We start from the raw sequence: 8,698 nt of genomic DNA, 5'->3' as shown, positions 1-8,698 counted from the left end.
GCCCCAACATGGCGGCGCCCTCTGCATGCCGTCGCTAAACAGCTGCCCTATCTAGTCTGTATATCTATGTCGGCTACGATCGTCAGCTGTCCTTTGGAGCTGGACTTCAACGCTGTAAAAAAAATATGTGCTGAATTAATTTTTAGTTTCACCAAAATAAAAGCAATTTATCATTTCTTTTTCACTTTTGTAATTATTGTTGAGTGAAGAGACATGTTGCTAGTTCTGACAATATAAATTATAATTAAAAAAAAACGAAATGCGACGGTAAGTATCTGCTGCTAAATTATCACTTTAACCAAATACATGGAGAATCTTGCTACCATTGCTTATAAAACGTGCTTATCAATACACAAATGTTTTATTTCAGACAAGAGGGATTCATTTGCCTGAAGTCTTGCGTCATGTGCTACTGCTTTGATTCCAAAGACGCTCTCCGGGTCGGGGTAATTTAGTTCTTCATCGATCGATAAGAGATTTTGATTCCATTGATATCCAAATTGATAAGCTCGGCACCATGGAGTAAGGGCGTCCCCACAGGGGTGACGCAGGAAATATGAATGACGTTTACACCGACAGTAGTTTCCCACAGCCGGCAATGGGAATCTCCTGTCGGTGTAAACGCCACTATAGTCCCATCCAACTCAAACACTGGGGAATATCCCCGCACTTTTGAAGACGGAAATCTATGGACCTGCTCGAAAAATAGTGGATAAAATACGGCGAGCTTTCAGTTTTATGGTTGGGTCTCCCTTCCGAGGCACATATTTACGGGGGATATTGGGTCATATTCCCCCGGCGTCCTGATGATCGGCGCCCAGCTCAACGTCGAAGGCGCCCTGATACGCGGCACTGCTATCTGTGAAGGTGCCCAGGTTGCTGCCGCTCGAATTTTGGTCGCCTACTTAACAAAACCTCCGTTGGTGCCATCTCAGTTTCCTCGAGGTCAAGCAACCTTCACACGCCGTTGGCTACCTTGGCTGGCCGGCGACTCGTTCCCCTCGTGGCGACGCTCTTGACATCCAGTCAAAAGTTGGAGTGGCTGGCGCCCCCAGTGGGGGCCGGGGAAGGGGCAGTGGGCCTCCACGTTGCTCTCTTCCCGAGCCTATGGTGACTTGGCTCAACTCTCCTCAATAGAATCTGGATTCTGCACGCTGTATTAACATGGGCGTAGACACCACTACGGACAATACGGACAGTGGGTGTGACAATCAGTAGTGCCATTCATATAGAGGGTGTCATATATGAGCGGAGAGGCAACAGTACAGCTGAGCGGAGAGACAACATTAAAACAACAGCACAGCTGGCGTTGCATGGAGCTGCAGGCAACCGGACAGCGGAGGCTTGCGAAAAATAAACAATTCGTCACTTCAACGTATAAACAATAGTATAAAAAGCAACATAAACACATATTCTCATGGTCGAACCCATGTACTAGCGGCTCACGGCGGGCACAGGCACGCAGTGCGGTAGCGGTACCGGATCACACGTCATGGGCGTTGTCTCAGCATAGGTTGTTATGAGCGGAGAGGCAACAGTACAGCTGAGCGGAGAGACAACATTAAAACAACAGTACAGCTGGCGTTGCATAGAGCTGCAGGCAACCGGACAGCGGAGGCTTTCGAAAAATAAACAATTCGTCACTTCAACGTATAAACAATAGTAAAAGCAACATAAACACATATTCTCATGGTCGAACCCATGCACTAGCGGCTCACGGCGGGCACAGGCACGCAGTGCGGTAGCGATACCGGATCACACGTCATGGGCGTTGTCTCAGCATAGGTTGTTCGCAATCTAGTTGAAGCCTAAGAAGACGGCCAGTGGGGTCTCACTGCTGCTGAGGCGACCTCGGAGACGATGCGTCGCCCCTCCTGTCGGCGACCTGCGGTGAGCAGGACTCCAGATAGCTGTCTGGCACGTTGCCGACACTGCCAGACGCTGTCAGCAGGCCTCACTGCTGCAAGTGATGTGCAGATGGACGCCAGGTGACTTCGTCTGCAGGCGATTCCGGAGACCGCGGCCTCACCAGGCAGTACCACCTGCATCGCCATGTCGGTGTTTCTAGAAATGGAAAAATAACAGTATCGGTGAAGGACAAGCAATACAATGTATTCTGTTTTCCTCTCTTGCAGGTATACGTAATCTACAATTATCATTGTTCCTATTTCATTCAACTGAACCTGAAAATTCCATATTGGCACATTGTTTGACTAAATTTGTGTAGTTGGGAACAGGGGCGACGCCACGGTGCGACGACTGGAGGGGACATTGACCATTTTGGAGGGGACGAGGACCATTTCAAGTCGATTCTTTCCATGCAACGCCATAGGCGTAATGTTAAAATTCTAAAAAGTGGAGGGGACGAGATCCCCTCCGTCTCCCCCCTGTGGCGACTCCCTTGGTTGGGAAGCAGATTGTTTGAAAAACATGTTTGGCTGAACAGTGCGGAAAATATTTCATTGATCACTATAGCTGCAACAAAAATACTGAGACAGAAAACATTTGCGCTTACCTGGCTCCTTAGTCAGTCCCGCACAACGGAAGTGGTACCATTTATCGCAGCCGTCGCATCCGACCATCGGTGCTGCACTGATGCTGCTGCACTCCCCACATTCCCAGTACCTTAGGAGCGTCTTGGCTGTGAAAAGATTACTTGAGTCATGGCGCATACATGAATAGTAGGATGTTTTATATGTTTAACATCGCATAGCAAAGACAAAACAGCTGGGAGTCAAGTGTAAGCCAAAGTGTAACCCCTGCCATGTTTTGCAGACTGGATTTTAAGCAAGAAAAGCTTTGCTAAAAATGACGCTTGACGAAGCCTCATCCTACTGGGCTGTCTGACATGTCTCCCTGTAAAAAGAATGTGGCCCTTATATTGTATATATGATGAATATGTTAATAATGCAGAGAAAACACAGTATAAATTATACCCAACGTTTCATCTTAATCAACTTTGTCAAGGGTGTTTGAACAGCTTGAGATGAGTGAAGTGTAAGGGTACCTAGGTACATCTGAAAATAAACTGAATCTGCGTTCAATAAACATTGATTTTGATAATACATTTCACAAATCAACTGCTAATAACAATCATACTAAAATAGCACGACAGATAACTAACAATCGTATGAAGAACTTCTTGATTCGCCTTGACATTAGACGCGTTTACATAGGGTTTGTTGCAAGCTTATATCTCCGTCCGTGATGTTGCAAAAGATGCCAATGGTGCTTAACAATTTACAAAATGATCCCCTCTAAATATTTGAAGACCACTGCAACGAAATTATCGCCAAATTAACGAGCTAGAGCCTCGTCAAATATGCTATGTAAACGGACAACACTATTCGACCGCCACCCTTGCAGCCATTCTATAACTCAGGATCTACTGGACCGATCGGAACGAACGAAACACCATTCGAATCAGGGGGTACGATTTTATCAGCCGTTTCGAAGCTCGTGACCCCAGGTGACCTCGGTGACCTCAAGAGGTCAACTCGGCATTGACGCCTCAATTGCAGCCATTCTATAACTCAGGAACTACTGGGCCGATCGCGACAAAAACACCACCAGTCGAATCAGCGTATGCGATTTCATCAGCCGTTTCGAATATGGTGACCTCAGGTGACCTCGGTGACCTCAAAAGGTCAACATAACGTTTTCGCCTATTGCAGCCATTCTATAACTCAGGAACTGCCGGACCGATCGCGACGAAAACACCATCAGTCGATTCAGCGTATGCAATTTCATCAGCCGTTTCGAATATGGTGACCTCAGGTGACCTCGGTGACCTTAGGAGGTCACATGACCGTTGTGGCCTATGGCACCCATTCTATAACTCAGGAACTACTGGGCCGATCGTGACGAAAACACCACCAGTCGATTCAGCGTATGCGATTTCATCAGCCGTTTCGAATATGGTGACCTCAGGTGACCTCAGTGACCTTGGGAGGTCACATGACCGTTGTGGCCTATGGCAGCCATTCTATAACTCAGGAACTGCTGGGCCGATCGTGACGAAAACACCACCAGTCGATTCAGCGTATGCGATTTCATCAGCCGTTTCGAATATGGTGACCTCAGGTGACCTCGGTGACCTTGGGAGGTCACATGACCGATGTGGCCTATGGCAGCCATTCTATAACTCAGGAACTACTGGGCCGATCGCGACGAAAACACCACCAATCGATTCAGCGTATGCGATTTCATCAGCCGTTTCGAATATGGTGACCTCAGGTGACCTCGGTGACCTCAAAAGGTCACCTTAACGTTTTCGCCTATTGCAGCCATTCTATAACTCAGGAACTGCTGGGCCGATCGCGACGAAAACACCACCAGTCGATTCAGCGTATGCGATTTCATCAGCCGTTTCGAATATGGTGACCTCAGGTGACCTCGGTGACCTTGGGAGGTCACATGACCGTTGTGGCCTATGGCAGCCATTCTATAACTCAGGAACTACTGGGCCGATCGTGACGAAAACACCACCAGTCGATTCAGCGTATGCGATTTCATCAGCCGTTTGGAATATGGTGACCTCAGGTGACCTCGGTGACCTCAAAAGGTCAACTTAACGTTTTCGCCTATTGCAGCCATTCTATAACTCAGGAACTACTGGGCCGATCGCGACGAAAACACCACCAGTCGATTCAGCGTATGCGATTTCATCAGCCGTTTTGAATATGGTGACCTCAGGTGACCTCGGTGACCTTGGGAGGTCACATGACCGTTGTGGCCTACGGCAGCCATTCTATAACTCAGGAACTACTGGGCGGATCGCGACGAAAACACCACCAGTCGATTCAGCGTATGCGGTTTCATCAGCCGTTTCGAATATGGTGACCTCAGGTGACCTCGGCGACCTTGGGAGGTCACATGACCGTTGTGGCCTATGGCAGCCATTCTATAACTCAGGAACTACTGGGCCGATCGTGATGAAAACACCACCAGTCGATTCAGCGTATGCCATTTCATCAGCCGTTTCGAATATGATGACCTCAGGTGACCTCGGTGACCTTGGGAGGTCACATGACCGATGTGGCCTATGGCAGCCATTCTATAACTCAGGAACTACTGGGCCGATCGCGACGAAAACACCACCAGTCGATTCAGCGTATGCGATTTCATCAGCCGTTTCGAGTATGGTGACCTCAGGTGACCTAAGTGACCTTGGGAGGTCACATGACCGTTGTGGCCTATGGCAGCCATTCTATAACTCAGGAACTGCTGGGCCGATCGTGACGAAAACACCACCAGTCGATTCAGCGTATGCGATTTCATCAGCCGTTTCGAATATGGTGACCTCAGGTGACCTCGGTGACCTTGGGAGGTCACATGACCGATGTGGCCTATGGCAGCCATTCTATAACTCAGGAACTACCGGGCCGATCGCGACGAAAACACCACCAGTCGATTCAGCGTATGCGATTTCATCAGCCGTTTCGAATATGGTGACCTCAGGTGACCTCGGTGACCTTGGGAGGTCACATGACCGTTGTGGCCTATGGCAGCCATTCTATAACTCAGGAACTACTGGGCCGATCGTGACGAAAACACCACCAGTCGATTCAGGGTATGCGATTTCATCAGACGTTTCGAATATGGTGACCTCAGGTGACCTCAGTGACCTTGGGAGGTCACATGATCGTTGTGGCCTATAGCAGCCATTCTATAACTCAGGAACTACTGGGCCGATCGCGACGAAAAAACCACCAGTCGATTCAGCGTATGCGATTTCATCAGCCGTTTCGAATATGGTGACCTCAGGTGACCTCGGTGACCTCAAAAGGTCAACTTAACGTTTTCGCCTATTGCAGCCATTCTATAACTCAGGAACTACTGGGCCGATCGTGACGAAAACACCACCAGTCGATTCAGTGTATGCGATTTCATCAGCCGTTTGGAATATGGTGACCTCAGGTGACCTCGGTGACCTTGAGAGGTCACATGACCGATGTGGCCTATGGCAGCCATTCTATAACTCAGGAACTACTGGGCCGATCGCGACGAAAACACCACCAGTCGATTTAGCGTATGCGATTTCAACAGCCGTTTCGAGTATGGTGACCTCAGGTGACCTCGGTGACCTTGGGAGGTCACATGACCGTTGTGGCCTATGGCAGCCATTCTATAACTCAGGAACTACTGGGCCGATCGTGACGAAAACACCACCAGTCGATTCACCGTATGCGATTTCATCAGCCCTTTTGAATATGGTGACCTCAGGTGACCTCAGTGACCTTGGGAGGTCACATGACCGTTGTGGCCTATGGCAGCCATTCTATAACTCAGGAACTACTGGGCTGATCGTGACGAAAACACCACCAGTCGATTCAGCGTATGCGATTTCATCAGCCGTTTCGAATATGGTGACCTCAGGTGACCTCGGTGACCTCAAAAGGTCAACTTAACGTTTTCGCCTATTGCAGCCATTCTATAACTCAGGAACTACTGGGCCGATCGTGACGAAAACACCACCAGTCGATTCAGCGTATGCGATTTCATCAGCCGTTTCGAATATGGTGACCTCAGGTGACCTCGGTGACCTTGGGAGGTCACATGACCGATGTGGCCTATGGCAGCCATTCTATAACTCAGGAACTACTGGGCCGATCGTGACGAAAACACCACCAGTCGATTCAGCGTATGCGATTTCATCAGCCGTTTCGAATATGGTGACCTCAGGTGACCTCGGTGACCTTGGGAGGTCACATGACCGATGTGGCCTATGGAAGCCATTCTATAACTCAGGAACTACTGGGCCGATCGCGACGAAAACACCACCAGTCGATTCAGCGTATGCGATTTCATCAGTCGTTTCGAGTATGGTGACCTCAGGTGACCTCGGTGACCTTGGGAGGTCACATGACCGTTGTGGCCTATGGCAGCCATTCTATAACTCAGGAACTTTTGGGCCGATCGTGACGAAAACACCACCAGTCGATTCACCGTATGCGATTTCATCAGCCGTTTCGAATATGGTGACCTCAGGTGACCTCAGTGACCTTGGGAGGTCACATGACCGTTGTGGCCTATGGCAGCCTCCCTCGCAAGATCACCGAGGTCACCTGAGGTCACCTGAGGTCACCATATTCGAAACGGCTGATGAAATCGCATACGGTGAATCGACTGGTTGGTGGTGTTTTCGTCACGATCGGCCCAAAAGTTCCTGAGTTATAGAATGGCTGCCATAGGCCACAACGGTCATGTGACCTCCCAAGGTTACCGAGGTCAGCTGAGGTCACCATATTCGAAACGGCTGATGAAATCGCATACGGTGAATCGACTGGTGGTGTTTTCGTCACGATCGGCCCAGTAGTTCCTGAGTTATAGAATGGCTGCAATAGGCGAAAACGTTAAGTTGACGTTTTGAGGTCACCGAGGTCACCTGAGGTCACCATATTCGAAACGGCTGATGAAATCGCATACGCTGAATCGACTGGTGGTGTTTTCGTCGCGATCGGCCCAGTAGTTCCTGAGTTATAGAATGGCTGCCATAGGCCACAACGGTCATGTGACCTCCCAAGGTTACCGAGGTCACCTGAGGTCACCATATTCGAAACGGCTGATGAAATCGCATACGGTGAATCGACTGGTGGTGTTTTCGTCACGATCGGCCCAGTAGTTCCTGAGTTATAGAATGGCTGCAATAGGCGAAAACGTTAAGTTGACCTTTTGATGTCACCGAGGTCACCTGAGGTCACCATATTCGAAACGGCTGATGAAATCGCATACGGTGAATCGACTGGTGGTGTTTTCGTCGCGATCGGCCCAGTAGTTCCTGAGTTATAGAATGGCTGCCATAGGCCACATCGGTCATGTGACCTCCCAAGGTCACCGAGGTCACCTGAGGTCACCATATTCGAAACGGCTGATGAAATCGCATACGCTGAATCGACTGGTGGTGTTTTCGTCGCGATCGGCCCAGCAGTTCCTGAGTTATAGAATGGCTGCAATAGGCGAAAACGTTAAGTTGACCTTTTGAGGTCACCGAGGTCACCTGAGGTCACCATATTCAAAACGGCTGATAAAATCGCATACGCTGAATCGACTGGTGGTGTTTTCGTCGCGATCGGCCCGGTAGTTCCTGAGTTATAGAATGGCTGCCATAGGCCACATCGGTCATGTGACCTCCCAAGGTCACCGAGGTCACCTGAGGTCACCATATTCGAAACGGCTGATGAAATCGTATACGCTGAATCGACTGGTGGTGTTTTCGTCGCGATCGGCCCAGCAGTTCCTGAGTTATAGAATGGCTGCAATAGGCGAAAACGTTAAGTTGACCTTTTGAGGTCACCGAGGTCACCTGAGGTCACCATATTCGAAACGGCTGATGAAATCGCATACGGTGAATCGACTGGTGGTGTTTTCGTCGTGATCGGCCCAGTAGTTCCTGAGTTATAGAATGGCTGCCATAGGCCACATCGGTCATGTGACCTCCCAAGGTCACCGAGGTCACCTGAGGTCACCATATTCGAAACGGCTGATGAAATCGCATACGCTGAATCGACTGGTGGTGTTTTCGTCGCGATCGGCCCAGTAGTTCCTCAGTTATAGAATGGCTGCCATAGGCCACATCGGTCATGTGACCTCCCAAGGTCACCGAGGTCACCTGAGGTCACCATATTCGAAACGGCTGATGAAATCGCATACGCTGAATCGACTGGTGGTGTTTTCGTCACGATCGGCCTAGTAGTTC

The sequence above is a fragment of the Amphibalanus amphitrite genome, unplaced genomic scaffold (genome assembly GCF_019059575.1).
Source record: "Amphibalanus amphitrite isolate SeventyFive unplaced genomic scaffold, NRLGWU_Aamphi_draft 000009F_arrow, whole genome shotgun sequence".
Classification (NCBI taxonomy): domain Eukaryota; kingdom Metazoa; phylum Arthropoda; class Thecostraca; order Balanomorpha; family Balanidae; genus Amphibalanus; species Amphibalanus amphitrite.
Note: the sequence above shows the minus strand (reverse complement) of the source record.